We start from the raw sequence: 21,310 nt of genomic DNA, 5'->3' as shown, positions 1-21,310 counted from the left end.
CCATTGGGCTTCTGGGCAGAGGGGTTGGGAGGTGTAGTAGAGAGGGGTAAGAAACAGCTCCACCCAAGTACCCTGTGCCTTTCCAGTAACTGACTATGTTGGGTGACTACATGTGTGCCTACAGAGAATTCTCTGCATGCCATCTTTTACATGAGTGTCATAGGTTTGCCATCATGGCCATAGATCATAAAGATCTGACCTTGGATTCAAGTATGTCTAGATATACATTGTAAAGAGATAAAAATTATTATGGTTGGACTGAATGTTTAATAAGGTGGTGGCCAGGAATTTAATTAATTCCAAATGATTTTTAATAATTTATTTATAAAATTGAGAGAAAGAGTGAAAGTAGAGAAATAAGAAGAGTAAGAGATCTAACCTAACACACTAAATATTTTGCTCCTGACCCTGGCTCAACCCAGGCAGGGCAAATTAGCCCTCAGAAACCCCTCCAAAGAGGGGAGGCCTCTCCTGAAGTTAGTCTCTTCAGAAAATCCAGGAAGGAGTTAGTCTTTTTCACTCACCCATGTAGTAGTTCAAAAGGAAAGGAGTCCAAGCTCCTCAGCCAGAGCTTTTTCAGGGCCCAGTTCAAGGTGAAAGAAAGCTTCCAACTCAAACTCAGATCTCTGAAAAAGTGCTCACAGGAAGTTGTAACTCCATTTTAAAGGTGCTTCTTTTGCATCACTTCCTGTGTCTTCCTCCCACTTTTAAAAGTACATTGGCAACAAAAGCCACTGTAATTCAGGCAGTAGGAAATACTTCCATCCATCTGGTCAGTTGATCCACTATGACTAGACAAAATTCATAATGTCCAGCCTTTGGCATTGTTATGAAATAACTTTGCAGGTACTCAAAAGGTGTGTAAGCCAGAGAATGCCCACCAAAAGCTTTGCCACTAAAGGTGTGTTGGTTATATGCTTGGCAGGTAGGGCAGGCTGTACATACTTTAGAGGCTATAGTAGTTATACCGGGAGCTATCTATACTCTTTTAACATGATGCCCTGGGTACCAAAGTGACCATTTTTATGCATGGATTGGCAAATTTGTTGATAAAAACTTCTAGGGAGCAAAGTTTTTTTCCTTCAGATGACACCCTTATTCCACTAATCTGTTTTGCTTTAAATTTTTGCTTCCATTTCCCCACTTCCTTGTCATTATAGGAAAGGGAGATATCTAAATTATCAGTAATTGTTAGTGGCATAATTAATTCAGGTCCTTCTAAGGCCACTAGTTTGGCTGTGATATCTGCCTGGTTTTTTCCCCTGGAGACAAGGTCTGCTCCACCTGTGTGTGCAAAGCAGTGGATGACAGGTATGGCTTTGGGGAGCCAGAGGGAAGAAAGAAGTTCAGTAATAAGGTTTGCATTTTCCAGCTAATGTTAAGAATCCCCTCTGAAGCCATAGCATGCAGATGGAGGGACATATGCCATATGCATAACAGGAGTCTGTTAAAATTGTGATCTTATTTTCCTTTGCAATGAAACAGGCTTGTTTAAAAAATGTGAGTTCTGCACCTTGTGTCTTTACATTTGAGGGCAAGGAAGCTGACCAAAGAGTATCAAATTTGGTAACTACCATAGCTCCTGTATAGCATGCTCCATCCCTCATAAATGAAAAACCATCTATGAATAATGTTAAATCCAAATTATTCAAAAGGTTTCCAGTAAATCATTATGGGGTTTATCAGCAATGGACATTAAAGATGTACAATCATGTAAAGGTTCACTGGCAGTTGGCAAATTGGGGAGCAAGGTTGCAGGACTAAGAACTCCACAGCATTTTAATGTGATATATTCATTATTCAATAGGGTTATCTCATATCTCATAATCCTTTGATAAGTAAATGCATGTGTCCTATGACTTAATAACAATGCCTCTACCTCATGTGGCCACATTATGGTCAGAGGGTATCCTAATACTTGGTCAGCAGATTTGGTTACTAATAAAGCAATGGCAGCTACTCCCCTAAAGCATGGTGGTGCTCCTGAAGTTACTCCTACAGGTGGGCTGAATAATAGGCTACCAGGCATTGTGCAGGTCCAAAAAGTTGAGTTAGAACACCTGAAGCTACCCCTTTCTGTTCATGGACATATAAGGTAAATGGTTTATCATAGTTTCGGATGCCTAGAGCAGGGACAAACAGGATATCCTGTTTTAAATTTGAACGAGCTGTTAAGCATTCCATTTCCAATTTAAGTGGCTCAGGGACTGAATTTTTTTGAGCGATACAAGGAGCTTAGTGATTTCCCAAAAGCAATGGATCTACTGTCAACAAAATCCTGTTGCTCCAAGAATTGTCCTCAATTGTTTTTTAGTGGTAGGAGAGCTTAATTTTTGAATACTTTCAGTATGCTTAGGATAAATTAAATAGGACCCAGCAATTAAAATGAAACTTAAATGTTGTATTTTATTTATATAAAGTTATTCATATAAAGTTATTTATACTGAACTTTGTGTTTGGGGACCTTGTGGGCTCTCTTATGTAGCTCCAAAAGGAGATGCTTGCTATCCTCTTGGCATGCTTCAGCATTTGGTGAAGCCAAGAGAAAATCATTTATATATTGGATTAAATGGCTGTATTTAAATTTAATGGCATACATATCAGCAGTTAAGAATTATGTAAACAATGTAGGTCTGTCCACAAAACCTAGAGGCAAATGAGCCCAGGTCCTTTGGGAACTTTTCCAAGTGAAAACAAAGATATATCTGGAATCCTCATGTATTGGTATAGAAAAGAAAGCTGAGCACAATTCTACTATGGTAAAGCATGTAGCTCTGCTAGGGATAGAAGAAATAATAGTGTTTATGTTGGAAACTACAGGGTATCTTTTCATAACATGATCATTCACAGCCCTCAAATCCTGTATGAATTAATAGAGATCTTTGCCATTGGGCCCCAATTCTGGCTTTTTACCAAGGAGGATGGGTGTATTGTATTCAGATTTACAGGGAATTATGATGCCTTGGTCAATTAGTGAATTTATTACTGGGGTGATGCCTTCTATTGCCTCCTTTGAGAGAGAGTACTGAGGAATGGAAGGAGGTAGGCTAGATTTGGTTTTAATTTGGACAAGGATAGACAATTAAAGTAGTTCGACATCAGAAGATGATGTGGCCCAGAAAGACTCAGTTATATCAGTTGGGATTTCAAAAGTGGAGGCTCCTTTATCTCATGACTATCTGAAAGAAGTGCAGGGAGAAAAGTTAAGTATTCCTCAAGCAATTCCAGAGACATAGAGCCATCTGGAGAGCAAGTTATTGTGGCTCTAAGCTTGCATAAAATATCTCTACCCAGCAAATTTATAGGGGAGCCAGGCATCAAGAGAAAAGAGTGTTCTACACTCAGGGGTCCTATCATTCTAGGGTAATGCTTTTAAATCTTTGGGGGTGTCCCCAATGCCCCCACTGCATTTATTGAGCTGATGGAATTGCAATCTGAATTAGGTGTACTCTTTAATACAGACCTGGAAGCTCCAGTGTCCAAAAGACAATCATAATATGCATTACCAACCTTTAATGTTATGTGGGGCTCATCAGTATGGTGGGTGTATGTGGATAGGGACAATGGGCATTAAGACATGTTATATAGAAGTGAGTCAATCTTGGTTAAAGGAGGGATAAGGCTGATATGAGGAGGAATGAGGAATGAAGGGGACGATTGATTGGAGGAGAAATGGACGGAATATCTGAGTGTATGGAAGGGATGAATGGGTAGGTCTGTATATAAGAAGGTAAGGGAATGGATGGGGAGTATATAAGAGAGCAGCTCAAACAGGCTTATTCACAGGAGGCTAGAGACAGAGGGTACTGTGAGGAATTAGACTGGATCCTTCAGGCAGGAAAGGTATCTCTAAAGTACAAGAGGAATTTGGGCCAGTCAGAAATGTTTAGATCAAGGCTGGGGGTTTCTCTCATTAATTTCTAAAGTTTTTTTGAGGGAGGAGTCAAAAGGGCTCCTCCCTGCCTCTGAAATTGATGTCTGCAGGAAGTCTCTGCTGGGTACTTCCTGACCAAGATGGATGCCTAGGTTTCCCCCAAGAAAATAAAAGGAAAATAATTCTTCCCTCTTCAGCCTTTGCCTTAATCTTCAATACAATCATTCACCAGAGGCTTTGTATAGGTAACAAAGGGTATTTATTAACATCCGGGATAATCAGAAGGAAAGAGGTTTTGGGTTTTTATAACTATTGCTAGGGAGAAGGCCGGTGCTGGGGGATGGGTCACAGGAGAGGCTCTCCCAATCAGGAAGGTTTGACTGTCTTTGAAGTAAAGTATTTATCAGATCATAAATTAGGGGTGGCTTGTTTTAGGATGCCCTACTTGCCTACAGAAACTAAACCCACGATGTTTAACCACCAAGCCCACCCTTCCTCCCAGGGCCCAAAGGGAAATTCGGGGAAAATAACAGGGATGTAATGGAGAGATCAGGGAGAGGTCCAGAGAAATTAGACTAGGTGCAAATGCCCCAAAAGACAAAAGCACAGGTCAAAGCAGAAGCCAAAAGGCAAAAGCCTCTCAGTTGGAACTTCAGCACTATTTATAGCCTCAGGCTCCAACTGCCTTTCTGAACATTCTAAAACCTAACTGCCAGGGCTGCTTACAGCTGAATTCACAAAAGCAAAAGCTTCTGTTGCAACCTGCATTACAGACACCAGGGTCTGGAAAATCAAAGATTGTATCCTCTGATTCCTGTGCCACCAACCTCCCCCCCCCACCCCTTCATAATCTTTGGGTAGTTCCTTAGTCACCATTAAACAATGAGTATTTACCAAATGTAAGTTAATAGGTACTAAGATTACAAATGTAAAGAAAAAATCCTTACACATGATGAATTTATATTTTAATGTTCTTTGATATATCACTTAATCTCTAAGTAAAATAATGGTTCTCTAGGAGTATAAATCATATTTGGATAGAGAGACTTTCCACAATGGGAGTGTCCCAATGTCATGAAAACAGAAATCTAGACCTAAAAAATAGTAATCATATCTAGGACCAAGTATATAGAAGAAGCTGAAGTATTTAATGAAATTTTTTAAAATTAAAAATGAAAAACAAATCTCAAAGAATTAAGGATATAAATTAATTTTTAAAAACCTTATCTTCTATCTTGGAATCAATACTCTGTATTGGTTCCACTGACTGAGGCCAAATTCAAACCTAGAATCTCCTGTCTCTAGCCCTGGCTCTCAATCCACTAAGACACTCTGCTGCCCCCTATAAAGTCATTTTTTAAAGTTTCAGTTTGAGCTTCTAACTGTGCCAGGATGATGTTATCTTCTGTTTATTGCTTTTCTTTTCATCCTCTAACTAAGCAATCAATACTAAAAATAAATTTCTGAGTTGTCTTCGTTGTCTTCTTAAGTCCTTAGACTTGTGATTTCATGAAGAGGAAGAGGAAGAGAAAAACATTTGGTCATACAACAAGCAGTACAATCCAGATGCCTTTAAATTAAAAGCTTGTTGCTGTATCCCGAAGCTGTGTTTTTCACATTTTAGACTTCCATATTTTAGACAGAGAAACATTATAGTTTGTCCCCTTTAAAGCTATATGGCACTGGTTTTCCAAGATGAATTATGCAATATAATAATGAATCCCATTAAAGTATTTAGACAAAAGAAGTGGACTTGTTTTAGTGTCCTTTTTTCTATCCCTGTTTAATTCTCTGCCTAAAATAAATTAATAGATTGAAATTTCCTTTCTATGTATCTGGTCTGCATGTACAAAAGACACACCTGCATCCATCTTTCAAAAGGGCAGGAATCAGCAGCTTTGTAAGGGTGAACAAGATTTTTCCATCCAAGGTGTCCTAGTCTACACACAAACCATTTCAGAAGTTCTCCCAACAAATGTTTAAAATGGAGGAAATTTATAAATATCAAACAGGCTAAACATAGATCATGAACCCAAGCAAATAGCCATTAGTAGGGTGAAATGGAGGACCTAGATTAAAAGGAAAGTGACCTGTTAAAAAGTAGGAAGATCTGATACACTGTAATAGAAAATTCAAAGCTATCATGACATTGGCAGTTTTTACACTAAGGACAAATAAGCTTTGCCTAATTTATGGGTATAGTGACTCTCTGATTGACAATCTGTCCTTAACAATGATTTAACCCATATCCACTGTTGAAAACTATCCCAAAACTCCAGGAATCTGATAAGTGCATGGTTTAGGTGGGAAAAAATAATGCTGGAGACCGTCTGTCTATCAGCTCATGGCTCTTCTGGCTGGTAATGAGCTTGAGACTTATTTTATATAGTATTCAACAAAACCCCTTTTCACCCAAAGCCCAAAAAGGTTTCTCAGTTGTGCAGGCACAGAATTACCTCATGATTGGTATATAGTTTTACAAACAATTTACTCATGAAGATAATGAAGAAAGAGACAAGGTCCAAGGCCAGAAATTGAGTCAATGGAAAGTACCTGAGTGAGTGAGTGTGGAATTTGTCTGAAGCTGCCACTCAGTGACCTTGGGACACCTGGAGCAGTTAGAGAGATATACCCACAGTTGCAGCTTTACTCTGCTGAGTGAAAAAAGGCTGTTAACTCACTAAATGCTTATTTACTAAAAACTTAAAGCTTCCCAGAAAATAAGATTGTAATGCTTTCCAATAAGAAAAGGTATCGATCATAAAAGGAATCAAAGAGAGGACTTTCAGATTTTTATCTGAGATAGCCCATCCTGTCTGTGTACTGACTTGCAGAGCAGAAAGGTCGGAGCATGGCCTTGCTGGACTGCATTGATCTTTTGATGGGGTCCAGATAAAAATATCTATTAGAAACTCTGTTTTTCTCAATTGTTTCTAACAATCCACTATACTCTTTTTCATATCTTTAAAAGAATTTTTCTTTAAATTTTAAAATATATTTGTGCATGTACTTACCTGAGTACATGCATTCATAGGTTTGTATTATGTGTACATGTATTTTACATAAACATAAATATAAAGCTATCTCTTTCATATCAAGAGGTTTATGGCTCTGACTCCCTAACCTGGAAAAATCAAGTATATTTTTTTAATTTCCCTTATTACCAGAAGAGAAATCTGAAATTTTTTCTTTTTTATTTTATATGAAATTTTTAGTACCATATTGTAAATTTTGGGTTAAACATGCATTTCTGAGTTTCTAAACTTATTCTGTGTCATCTGGCCTTGGCATGTTCAGCTTCCACAAAACTCCTCCAAAAATTCACATTAATTTTTTTTATTGATCCTTACTATATTGAAACCATGATAGGGAAAGTGTAGTGATACATTTCTTTTGTTCTTTACTTGACATAGATCAGGTAACACAAGCATTTCTGGTACAAAGGACAGAGTATTGAACATGAGATTACAAATCTCTATTACCAAGAGCTTTCTCCACTCTCAAGTATATTTTAAATTCTACATGTTAGTTTTGAAACTGAACTGCTTCTCAATGTTTCCATTTAAATCCTTTTTTTAGGTTTATTTTTAAGTTGCTATGTTGTTTTTTTCAACATGTTTTAATGATACTCTTTAATTTATATTTTTTTTGATATTTTTCCCTTTTCCACTCTTCCCCCATAAAATCCTCCCTAGTGATGAATAAGTACAATAAAGTAAGTCAAATCCATATATTGGCCTTGGGAAAATATGCATATTTCATGTGGTATCTCATATCTATCAATTCTTTGTCAGGAGGTAGATAGCATCTTCATCATGGTTGCTCTGAAGTAATTTTTTGGTTATTATATTAATCATAATTCTTAAGTATTTCAAAGTTAAGAAAAACTAGTGTTACATATAGTTCTTGATATACACTGGCCCCTATATGGTCAGGAACTTCCCTCCATGAGCACAAGAAATAGATCATCTATTTTTAAAAATCTCCTCCAATGCTGAATCAATACTGAATCTCTGAAAATTAATGAAAGAATTTCTGATTTTAACAAGATGAAATCTCGCTGTTTCTCTATCAATATAGACCCTTTATTGATTAGTAGATATTCTTAAAGAATTTTCATTCTTAGAAAAATTAATGAACTGGTACATAAACTCAATAAAACAATTGTCTACAAGTTTTCCAAGACTTATCTTCATACAATAAGCATGGTCTATCACAAGACTACACATAAGTTTTCCCAATTTGGTAAGCCCAATCAAAACTTATGTTGCACTGACATAATCCTTAGATATACCAGGGAAGTTGATATGATTAGTCATTAGTGGGGAACTTTATCTTTGCAAGGCAATGTGAATTTATCTAGATATAGTTATTCCCCTGTGTCAGCTGATTCATTATCTGCTGATTCAGCAACCCAAAGTTAATAAGCAGGTGTTCACTAATATCAGCAGTTTCAGCCATTCATGGTTTCCATGACGTGGGACATATCCCCTGTAGAGATGAGAGTCCATTGTACATAAAAACACTCAAATGCATCTATAATCTTCCTGATTTTGAAGTTCTCTCCATTGATGTTAATCACAATTCATTCTTGTCTGCCCATTTTGCATAATTCTTAGATACATCCTCCCATAAATTCACCAGTGGGTGAATATCATAAAAATTCCAGAATAATTCAATGACTGTACATCTATCATCCCTCTCACTTATTAAATGGGCACCCCAGCATGCAGTGAATAGCAGTAGCATATATATCAGGGTGAGAATGGGTGATTGTATTCAAAACCTCCTGACAAAAAAGCTGGGTAAATCCATTAGAGAAAAATCAGCCTTTATCTCCAAAAGAGAGTTTGAATAGCTACTAGTCACCCATTCCTTAGAAGACTTTGTTGTACCCAAATTTTAATACCTAACCCAGGTTAGATTGTGGCCAGAGGAAGAACCACACTGACAAAGCAATATGCAAGAAGAGGTTCATTCTTTACTAGCAATAATAGCTAGGGTCCCTAGGCAGAGAGGCGTGCCTGAACCTACCCGTTGGAATTCTTAATCAATGGTTTATATAGAAATGTTTGGGGAAGGGAGTTGGAACATATGTCATCAAGGCAGGGACAGGGAATCAGGAAGCATCTGACAGCTATCCATCAAAGGGGAAAAGGGGGGTGTTAGGGTCAGGGGTCAGAAAGCCTCTGGTAAGATATTTATGTCTTGGGAACTTTCTTGCCTGGAAGTTGATTTTAGGCCTGTCAGGGAAAGATAAGAAAGACTGTACTGGGAAACTTTTGAGGCTGGGGGTTTCAGAAGACTGAAAAAGGTGGGGGCCAGGAAGCAGCTTACTGAACAGGCTAGAAATAGTTCAGTAGTCTGTCAGGCTGATTTTTAAATCCAAAAACTTCCCTTCCTCACTACCATGAATCAGTTTCTGTCTAGTCCTATTTCGAAGCTCCTAGCTCTCTTCCCCTAATTACTGATCTTTTTGATCCAAATAAGGACCCTATAAAAACCCATTGAATCTTACTGGTTTGGTGTATAAGTCACCCTATTCAGTTCAGGGATCCTGGAATATGCCTAATTCTTTTGCCCAGTTCTGTATGTGCATTTTCCCTAACTACTTTTTATTTTTATATCTCCTCTCAACAAAGTTAGCTTATTTCATGGTCTTAGAGTGAGCTCTGTGCTGGGTCTTTAGTATTCCAGACCTCTGAGTTTGTGTTGACACCCTAGACCAGTGATCGGAAAACTTTTTAAAGAGGGGGGTCAAAGGAAAGGAAATGATCATCTGTCAGTCTGTTTCTAAGGCAACTCATTCAAAGTTTCATTGTATTGTATCCTACTCATTGTATTCATCAGATTAGGAATAATGTCTTGCAGCTGGATAGAACAATTCAAGGGACCACATCTGGCCTGTGGGCAATAGTTTGCCCATCACTGCCCTAGACAAGCCACTTAGACTTTGTGAACCTGTTTCTTCATGTAAGATTGGCTTATATTCATTGCACTTATCTCACAGGACTCTTGTCACATGAGATAATGTTTAGAAATTTCTTTGCCATCCTTAAAATACTGCACAAAAGTTGGCTGTCATCTATTGAATTAGTAATACATGATCAGTGCTAGAGCAATTTTATGTTAGTAAGTTTGAGAATTGTCAACATAAGCAAAAGGAGAAGGATGTTATCTTCTTTTCCTAGATAAACTTTTTTACTTACTTCTTCCAGACTTATTTCTTCCTTTTTTAAAATTCTGAGCTGTCCATCTATGAATCACTGAGGTAACTAGAACACACTCATCCTAGAGCCTCTTAGATGTTACATTCATCTCCATTCTATGGATTCTAATTGTCTTTCCTTTCATTTTGTGTATTTGCCCCCCTGACTTAAACTGCTTGCTTTCTGAGCCAGAGTTGTGCCATTCTCTGTTCTGGACAGAACTAAGAACATAGCTGGCATTCATCAAATATTAAGCAGGGCCAATTTTCCACATAACCAAAAAGTAAAAAGGCCGAAACAAGCAAGTCTCCAAGGAATGAAAATTTACTTACACACATGCCTATGGAATTGTTGCCTCTTTCCTTCCTGCCCAAAGGGTTCTTTATACCAAGTAGGAAGCTGCATTTTCAATTACAAATCAATTACCTTTTCAAACTTTCTAAAGCTGACCACAGCTTAACTTGTAGAGAGAAAGAAAACAGGCAACTAAATATATGATAGGAGAAAAGCCTTAGGGAAAATGATTGTTTTAAATGAGTCAGTCTTGCCTCCACCAGTTCTGAGTTATAATAGATTAGAAGATGATTTTTATATTAAAACAAAATACCATACCAGAGTGATGATCTGACCAAAAAGACTTATTCCAAAAGGAAATTTATCCTGGTGGCTACTGAATTAATCAGCTGCTATGATTCCTCTCTCTCTCTCTCTTTCTCTCTCTCTCTCTCTCTGTCTCTCTCTCCACCATCCTCAAATCATCAGACATGACTGTGAACCAGAAGACCTCTTGAGCCCTTGCAGTTTCATTGTTTCCTGGCATTGGCATTAGCTAAATGTGGCAGGTGTTAATAATGTCAGGGAAGAGGACACCTGTATTTAAAGCAAAGAACAAAATATTATACCCTCTGATGAAATGAAGAATGTGAAAAATATAGAATGCAATTAACCAAATTGTCCTTTAACTAGGAAACCGAGGGAGCTCTTCACATTAATTTTGTGCTTCCCTTTTGATTCTTCCTATCACTGATCCTGAGTGAAACATATCATATCAGAGTCAGGGAAGGCTGGATCTGTTAAAACCCTTTTAAAGAAATGAATGATAAAATTTATGCCCTAATTTGCATTTCTAATGGTGGTGACTATGCAGTATTCCAGTTACTCCCTCTGTCTTTTGAGTTTATTAGGATTTTAACAGGAATAAGGTGGTAAGTAATTCCTAACTACAAGCTCATTCTTCCATAAAGGAGTAAAGAAAAATTCATGTCATCTCTATCTTTCAGACCCATTTGGCCATCTAAATATTATGAAAGGCTGAAAATTGCTACCTTGCAAGTAACCCTATGCTTGTGACTTATGCTTCTCGGGGTTTAAGATTCAAACTATTCTTACCTCTGGAATACCTTGAAGAGGAATAACTTGAAGGCTGGAAAATTTCTACATTTAAAGGAAAGATTGATTTGTATAGTCAATTATTTAGGGGAAATACTATTTCATAATCAACAAGTCATCATTTTGTTTGTTCTGTCAAGGTGAAATCTGGACACCTCAATTTTACCCCTGCCCTTTGAGAAACCCCAGTACCAGGCACACCTGTTTTGGGCTGAACTATAGACCTTAAAGTATTTGGGGACCCTAGTTTAAGTGAGATTAGTGGATATTGTTAAAAGGTTGAGTGCCTTTATTTATTTTAGAGGCTTCTCCCATTGTATTAAAGTTCCCTCTAAGGGAACTAAGTTCTTAGTTTGACCCTTTCCTTTGTAATTATTATAGTTAACCTCTCTCTGATGCCCCTGAGGCTGGCTGCAGACCTCTTTGCAGTCTGCTTGCAGTTTGTCTAAGCATGCTTGCTGTGCCTGGTTTTCCAGACGGTATAAAAGACCCCCAAGTTCTGCCCCTCTTTGGAGCTATCATCTCCCAGGGTGATTTCTCCCAGGGAAACTGTCCCCAGAGTTCCAAGGTGTAGACCCTGTAAAAGATTTTTGGTGCTGGGCTCTGGAAGTGGCCAAATATTGGACCTATCCCTTTCCTGATTAAAGATTTGGTTTTTCTGACTACTTAGTTAGTTCTATGTTTTTTCCAAGTTAACAGTTCCATCTTTGAATAGTTTCTTGAACCTACTGTCCTTTCATTTCTCATTAATCCAGATACATCCAGGTATACTAGTACCCCATTTTCCTATTTTTTTAAATGTCACAATAAACGAGGGATTGAACTGGCTTGAGAGATTCAATTGTTAAATTTTCATTATGAGTATTTGCATTTCCACAAATGCCACAGTTCAGGGCCTTATTTATTGTCTTATCTGGTCAATATTAAGAAAGTAACAAGGAAAATGTTGATAATGCACATTTAACTTAGAAAAGTATGTCATGTATATTCCCCATCCTGAGCTTATTGTTAAATATTTACCATTAGATCCCTGCACTATACCATGAGATCTAGAGCAGGAAAGAACTCACAGACCATCTAGCTTCTCATTAACTAGGCCAATGTATTATTGATAGTAAGTAATGGCATCAGAATTTGAACCCAGGCCTTCCGAATGTATATTTAATATTCTTCCTAATACACCAAGTGGCTTCCAGAGATAAGGAGAAATGTTTTGTTTGTAATGTTGAAAAATGGGATCATAGATGTAGAGTTGGAAGGGGCTTAAGAGACCATCTGGTACAACCCCCTCATTTTATACAAAAGGATTCTGAGGTCTAGGGAGGTTATATGCCTTATTCAAGGTCACACAATCAGCCTTACAGGGCAGATTCAAATTCAGGTCCTACCTTAACTGAGCCAATGTTGTCATCACTATTCTACATTTCAAATTCTATTTAATCTGTTCTAGAGGGGGAAATGTATTTGATCATTTATAAAATTATGTTGCAGATTTATTTCTTTGAATTTAGAAAATAGGCATATGTGTTTTAAATGACTTTTCTAGCAACCATGCATATAATCATTACTTTCTCCATATACCTTATTTTCTATTTACAAGTACAAAATATATGGGTATTTAAAAATCATGATCATTCCTGGTTCCCAGGGTTTCACCATTTTCTGGAAATCAGTCATGAATCGGTACTCCATACACTTGAGATCTAGTGCTCCCAATATCTCTCCCAAGAGAAGAACACAATGAGTATTACAATAATTTCCTCACTCCTCACTTGTAGCAGCTGCTGTTGCAGCAACAGATTTGGAATGAAGGGCCTGCCAAATTGTAATATAGATCATTACTCCTGAGAGACAGGAGACACAGTGGTTGAGTTAACTCTTGTCCAAGTTGTCCACTAAGACCGGGATAGAGAATTTATGGAGAAATAATTGGCTCCTTATATTTTTCAGCTCTTTAAATTAGTTGGCAAATGTCTGGAATTCAGAGAATACAACTTCTGTCCAGAGTAGTCTTCAGGATCAATCACCAGTTGCTTTCACTGGTAGCTAATATAGCTGACAATGTGTCATCTGGACCTGAGCTTTCTTCTTTCATTAACATTATTAATTTGGAAAAAAAACACAGAATTATTTAATATTCAGAAAAACCAAGTCTTTAGTCAGGAAAGGGATAGGTCCAATAGTTGACGAAGTCCAGAACCCAGTTCCAAAAACCTTTTACAGGGTGTATACCTTAGAACTCTGGTGACAGTATCCCTGGGAGGAATCACCCTGGGAAATGATAGCTCCAAAGAGGGACAGAACTTGGGGGTCTTTTATACCCTCTGGAAAACTAGGTACAGCAAGCATGCATAGGCAAACTGCAAGCAGGCTGCAAAGAGGTCTGCAGCCAGCCTCAGGGGTAAGAGGGAGACATTAACTATAACAATTACAAAGGAAAAGGTCAAACTAAGAGCTGGGTTTCCTGAGAGAGGACTTTTAATACAAAGGGAAACACTTCTAAAATAAATGAAGGCACTCAACAATTTGACTATGTCCACTAATCCCACCCAAACTAGGGTCCTCAAACATTTTAAGGTCTTTAGTTCAGCCCAAAATAGGTGTGCCTGGTACTGGTGTTTCTCAAAGGGCAGAGATAACTTGGGGTGTCTAGATTTCATGTTGACAACATAAATGAGAAGGTTCAGAATTCCTTGAAGAAAGGCTTAAATCTTATCATGAGCATGAAATGTGATCCCATTTGCTGTTGCCGGTTTGTCCCCTGTGAAGGACACAAATTCTATCAAAAGAAGCAAAATATAGTAAAGTATATGACACCATTACTTTGCCAAGTTAATTTCTTCATCAAATAGGTAATTTATTACAAAAACAAATCACAACATTGATCAATTTTCTTCCAGAATGTTTTTTCTTCTTTGAAGAAGTTGTAAATTATATTTCATTGTATATTAAATAAATATTACACGTATATAATATATTATATAGAATAATTTATATTCCATTTCACTGTATTCTGTACTTACTGTATGATAAGGGATCTTACTTGTTTAAAAATTAGTACAAAATAGCCCTAAATACCCAAATAAACAAAGATACTAATGTTTTAGATTTAGATAAGCTTGCTTTGTGTCTCTTTTATATCTGCAACTAAAAAACACTCCCCTAATTTAAAGCTGTCACACTACACTATTCTCAGAAATGGGACATGGATTTGGACAGAAATGATAGCCAAATTATAGAGGGATAAGTTTATGTAGGATTAGGAGAGAAACCTGGGATGGTTAAGTATGGAAATAGTATTCTATTCATGAGAATCATATGATGCCCTTGTCTCCTGATCTTTGTAGGTTTCTGCCATATGTGGCACAACCTGAATCATAAAAAAAAATGAAGAAAGCAGGTCTCACTAGTAAAAAAGCAGTTCATTTCTATTGTTAGGGAGAATTCAAAGACCATTAATGTCAACATTCCAAAAGAAAAATTACCACCACTTTATCTATCAAATCAATATCTATACAGAAGAGGAAAATTATCATAGATTGTAATCAGCAAGCAGCTCAATAAATTGTCTGAGGTTCTTAACTTCCAAGCAACATTAATCAGATCCTCATTTGAACTGCTATCAATGTGGCATCCTGGCAATTTACATTGAATCCTTGCAATTTACATTGAATGCTTTTCATCTCTATTGCTTCCACCATAGTTTGTTGTGAATTGAAAAATAAAACAAAAGCAAATAGCTAAGGGAGTATTCACTGCAGAAAATAATACTATACTTCCCCATTGGTGCTCAGATTTAACCCTTAGACTCCTAATTTATGAATGTATTCATTATTAATGGAAAAACATCCATTAGTTTAACTTGCAGTTTATATTTGCTTCCTCCTTGAAAGAGAAGTAGCAAAGAGGTGATATCCCTGCCTGAGTTGTTCTCCTTTTTAATTCCAGATTTGACAATGATTCCTTGGGACTTTCTCTCTGTAGACCTCAGGCATTGGACCTCATTAGAATGCACAGCATCAGCAGCCTGCTTCTGTTTAGAGAATGTGCCAGACCATCATCTACTATGTTATTTACTATCACTTAATGGGTTGTTTTTCAAGGCTAGCTCAGAAATACCCACTAATATCTTCTCTAAACTTGAGTTCATATAGTGACTCAAATGTGGATTATTGAAGGAAATGAGGAATAATATGTATTATATAAAATGCAACTTCACCAAAACAATAGAATAAATATTAATCAGATACTAATTTCTAACATTAATAATATACCATACAACACTGTTTTCTATGGAATAATCTCTACAATTAAAAAGGCAGCTAGGTGGCACAAAGGATAGAACACTGGATTTTTAGTCAGTAAGACTTAAGTACAAATCCAGCCTCTGATCTCTCTGTTAACCTTGGGTAAGACACTTAATCTCTGCCAAATGATTTCTACAGTTATAATATGGAAATGGTAATCAATAATGGTACTCTGGAAATGAATTTAGGTAGTAAATTCCTTCTCCCTTGTTTCTATATGGCAGTGATGGTGAACCTTTTAGAGACCAAGTGCCCAAACTGCTATCTTTGTGCCACATGTGAGCCCCAACCCTACACCATGTCTTATGTCTTACCCCAGACAGGAGAGGGAGGAAGCACTCCTAATGGGCTCCTGGGCAATGGAGCCAGGGATGAGAGAAATGTCCTCAGACCCATAGAGAGGGGGAAAGGAGCAGCCCCCTCCAGCACGCATGCCATAGGTTCACCAACAACGTCATACAGTAATATGTCTGGTCAGCAGGGAGCATATTGTGACTCTTGTGGTCTTGGAATACATGCCAAGTCTGGAAGTTCTGAAGCCTATACTGAAAAATCTTTTTATGCCTGAGAAAACTAGGAAAGTATATCAACATGGCCAGAGGCTCTCAGGAAGCTGTATTTAGGGAGGCTTAGTTTCATTTTCAGTCAAACAAGGATTGAGGACAGTTCTGCCATCTTTTAAAGGAAAAATAGTATAATACAGATTTTAGGGGGGGAAGGAGAACCCTTTATAGGCCAAAGAATATTTATTTCTAATGGTTAGAAGTTGATCAAAGAGGTACAGGCCCAGGAAACTTTGCTGAATGACCTACTCAGCAAAGATGCCACAGCTGGTGAATAGCAACATGACAATTCCATGAGAAGAGAAAAGACATTGCAACATTGGTACTTCATTCATATGTTTTTCCTATATATGCATTTGTGAGAAATTTTTTCCCTCAGTTTTTAGCAAGAATATTATGTAGTGACTGATCTTGTTGTCTAATATTCTTACATATTTTGGTATTGAATTAAAAAGCAAAACGAAAACCTTCCTAGTCTATAAAATACCAATCCATGTTGACAAGATTCTAGTTATCTTCTTAGGGGATATTTTATCCTTTAAATGATTTTAGAGCTTTTATTGGACAATCTGCTGATAGAGGTAATACCAAAAGGGGAAAGAGAAAATAAAGTTTTAAAAACAAAAACTAAATAGGCACCTAATAAAAACAAGAAGGTGTTTTATGTTGATTATCCTGTCAAAATTGGAATGCCAGGGGCAGCTGGGTAGCTCAGTGGATTGAGAGTCAGGCTTAGAGATGGGTGGTCCTAGGTTCAAATCCGGCCTCAGACACTTCCCAGTTGTGTGACCCTGAGCAAGTCACTTGACCCCCATTGCGCACCCTTACCTCTCTTCCACCTATGAGACAATACACAGAAGTTAAGGGTTTTAAAAAAATTGGAATGCCAGAATCATACTAATTTTTTTTATTTTTATTTTTAAACCCTTAACTTCTGTGTATTAGTTCCTTGGTGGAAGAGTGGTAAGGGTAGGCAATGGGGGTCAAGTGACTTGCCCAGGGTCACACACCTGGGAAGTGTCTGAGGCCAGATTTGAACCTAGGACCTCCCGTCTCTAGGCCTGGCTCTCAATCCACTGAGCTACCCAGCTGCCCCCAGAATCATACTAATTTTAAAGCATTTAGCACAGTGGTAAGCATACAATACATACTATATAAATGTTAGCTATATAATAAGACTGAAATTAAACTGGCCAAGTGCATTTAGCAACTGGAGACACATCTCGTGTTTTTTTTTTTTAAGAACTATGCAACAAAGGCTGAGGGGCAACTAATCAAACTGATGTCTTTGAAAATTAAAGGAGATCTCCTTAAGGATGTGGGGACACTTCCTAACATATAGTAAACATTTGATAGATGCTTATCATTGACTATGGACTGATAGCAATAGAGTCACGGACTACACAAAAGTTATGTCAAGGGAGCCACAGTTTCAGCCTTGATCATAAGGACCTACCTTTTAAGGAACAACAACCTCTCACCTCTCACAACAACAAAATACATAGCCTAACATTGTTGAGATAGCAAGAGGGAAAATTCTGGCCTGTCACACCTGGAAAAGGAATAATAATCTGAAGAATTATTATTTTTTAAAAAAAGGTCATCATTAGAGTCCAGTGAGCCTAGGGCCCTTCATTTTGATACTGCCCTGTTAGCACTCTATCACTGGCATCAGACTAAAATAAAAATGGATCCTTAGAGGCCACATTTTGACTTAGAAAACCACAGATTAACATTTTCTACATTGTATCTTTAGGGGCGGTGAGGTTGCACAGTGGGAAAAGTGTCAGGCCTTGCATCAGGAAGACTCAGATTCTTGATTTCAAATTTGGCCCAAGACACTTTTTAGCTCCATGACTCTAAGCAAGTGATTTAACTGTGTTTGCCTCAGTTTCCCCTCTGTAAACTGTGCTGGAGAAGAAAATGACAAACATTCTATTATTTTTGCCAAGAAAACTCCAAAGAGAGTCACAAGAAATAAGATTTAATTATTTCTAATTACATTTAAAATAGTAGGGAGTTTGAAACTTCTAAATAAATATTGATAAATATGGTCAATGTTTTTGGACTGAACAGTATATGTGTAGATAAAAATTCATCTGGCCCTGTTCCCCACAGGAGGCTGAAGATGACAAGTATCTTAGGCATCTTTGGCTGTGTAACAGTGGTGGAGCAACCCGAAGGTTGGGGAGGGAAGCCTATGTTGATCTAATAGAAATACAAGTAAATATTAGAAAAACAAAAATTCAATGAGAAAAAGGATTAGCCATAAACCACACAGCCAAAAAGTAAACAAAAAATGAAACAGAAGTAATATTAAATAAAATTCAAATAAAAATATTCAAAAAAGCATTATACCAGAAAGCAAAATAAACCAAAAATTTCCATTAAGAAAAAATGGGAAAAATTATGTAAACTCCTCAAAAATCTCAGGAAAATACCAGCACAATCCAGGAACCTTCAAAAAATGAATAAAACTCTAAAAAGTACACTTGTAAGGATGGAAATTTGTTCAGAAATCAGGACTCTCATAGGATAATTAACAAATTTAAGCAAAAAAAAATTTAAACACTATGATTAACTTTTCTGAAGTAGAGACTGATAAAAGAGAATGTCAAATTTGGAATTAAAAAAATACAGAAGTTCTATAGCATTCTTAGAAGTTAAAGAAAAAAAAGAAACATTTAGGTACATGAAAAACAATATATATCAGCTCTTTTTCAAGTATGCAAAAATTAGAAACAAAGCAGGTATCCTCTTATTGGGGAATTGCCACAAAAATTGTAAAGTATAAATGTAATGGATATTAATAAACCATACAAAATGAATAAGTGGACAATTCCAAAGGAAACTGGATAGATTTTTTTTCAGCTGATGCAGAAAGAAGAACAGTGGGGGACAAAAAATTCTAATGAAAGGGTCAATCATGTAAGGAAGTTTGAATGAATCTTTTTCCATGGACATAATACCATGCTCCTTTGTGATAATCACTATTTTTTGTTGGAGAAACAGCAGTGAGAAGTAATTTTGAGAAAATTGCCAAATTATGGGAAAACAATAGAGTTATACCCCTAGTAAGCTTAAAGAAGAAGAGAGAAATATTCACTTTTTAAAAATCTTTCAACAAAGAGTATGTTTATGCTAGCTTAGAATAAAATCAATGAAAGAGAGGAGGAAATGGACAGTGAAGACTAGAAATGTAGGGTTTTACCTAGAATCATGGGATAAAGAACCTTTCTATTGGGTATGGGAGAATGTATATTTGGGGAAGTCATTAGCCTAATCATGAGTTTCATCTAATGCAATGATTCCCAAAGTGGGAGCCACTGCCCTCTGCTGGGTGCTGCAGCAATCCAGGGCAGCAGTGATGGCCACAGGTACATTTATCTTTCCTATTAATTGCTATTAAAATTTTTAAAAATTAATCTCTAGGAGCTAAGTAATATTTTTTTCTGGAAAGGGGGAGGTAGGCCAAAAAAGTTTGGGAGCCACTGATCTAGTGGGAATGGGCACACTGAATCCTACCTGATGATGGGAACAGAAACACAAAACAATAAAGGAGAATACTTGGCTTTAAGAGTAGCAAGTAATCATAAGGAAAAGGAATAGGCAAAGGTCTTATGAGTAGATATACAGAATGAATTCTACTACACTTTGCTTTCTTCACAAATTAACATTTCTAAGTATATGACATAGTAGAAAAAGGTTCTGCCAAAAACTCCAATAAAATCATTACATATAATAAACAATAAAATCATGATACATGCAAACACAAGGGACAGATTTTTAGATACAAAAATATACAAATGGGATACAATGAAGAGTTCAAATGTTGTGCTCCAGAAGTGCTATCTTCAATATGTTTGTAGAGAGAATATTGAAGGAAAAAATAAGAGAATAAAATAATTCTCTTCATGTAAAGGCTATGCCCTTATATTAGAGAATTCAATTTAGATCAGACCTTAAAGAGAGCAAAATTGTAGTATTACAAAATAATTTAAATTTCTCAGGAAAGAGTACCATAAAACAATCCTGTTTAAGCTAAATTAAGTAGAAGGTAGATGGAAGATTTTGAATCATTCTCTTTTCTGATAGGGAAAAGGAAAGATCTAAGGGTGGCAAAGGGAATATGAAGAAAAAAGGTACAAAATAAAGAGAAATAAAAAAACCCCAAGTTAATTCAAACAAGTTGATCTAGGATACATTCATATATTGAGATAAGAATACACTAGTGTCTAAGTAATATAGGTAAAATTAATGGCAAGAATAAGGTGCAAAATGAAAAAAGGACTGAAACAAGTCCTGGAGGTATAAAAGGAGGCAAACATAGCCTAACAATCAAAATCTTATAAATGGATTAAACCATCTAATAAAATAAAAGAGATCAATGGACAATTATGTTCTTATTTTTGGACAGAATCATGATTGCTTTGCTATAGGGGAATTCCACTGAGGAAATTTTTTTTTGCTTATGTATAAAAGTACCTTCTTTACCAGGTAATATTCTTAAAGAGATGCCTGAGTTACTAAAAGGTTAAATGACCTGACGAAGGTCTCTTTACCCATATGTGTCAGAGGAATTATTTGAACCCCAAATGCCCTCCCTCTGGCACTTAAATAAAAGTTTCACTGGGAATGACAAAGCTGGAAAGTCTTGTATTGGAAAGTGTATGGTCTTGGCAACAGATTGTGTCTTCTGCCTGAGAATCCTTATAACTAAATATTATCCTGAAAAAATATGTTAAACAAGAACAAGATGGGTTTAAGTGATCCAATTCAATGTATATAGGAACACAGAAAAAGAGGCCTGATATTATATTACTAGAATAGTCATGAATTTTTCTTTTTATAAAACTTGTTGGAAACATACATTAAAAGTTGTAAAGCTGTTTTTCTCATCAACCTAGAGTTTCCCATTACTAGAATTAGGCTCTAAGGACATTATTATGTGTATATATGAAAATATTC

Source organism: Gracilinanus agilis, chromosome 4 (genome assembly GCF_016433145.1).
Source record: "Gracilinanus agilis isolate LMUSP501 chromosome 4, AgileGrace, whole genome shotgun sequence".
Taxonomy (NCBI): domain Eukaryota; kingdom Metazoa; phylum Chordata; class Mammalia; order Didelphimorphia; family Didelphidae; genus Gracilinanus; species Gracilinanus agilis.
Note: the sequence above shows the minus strand (reverse complement) of the source record.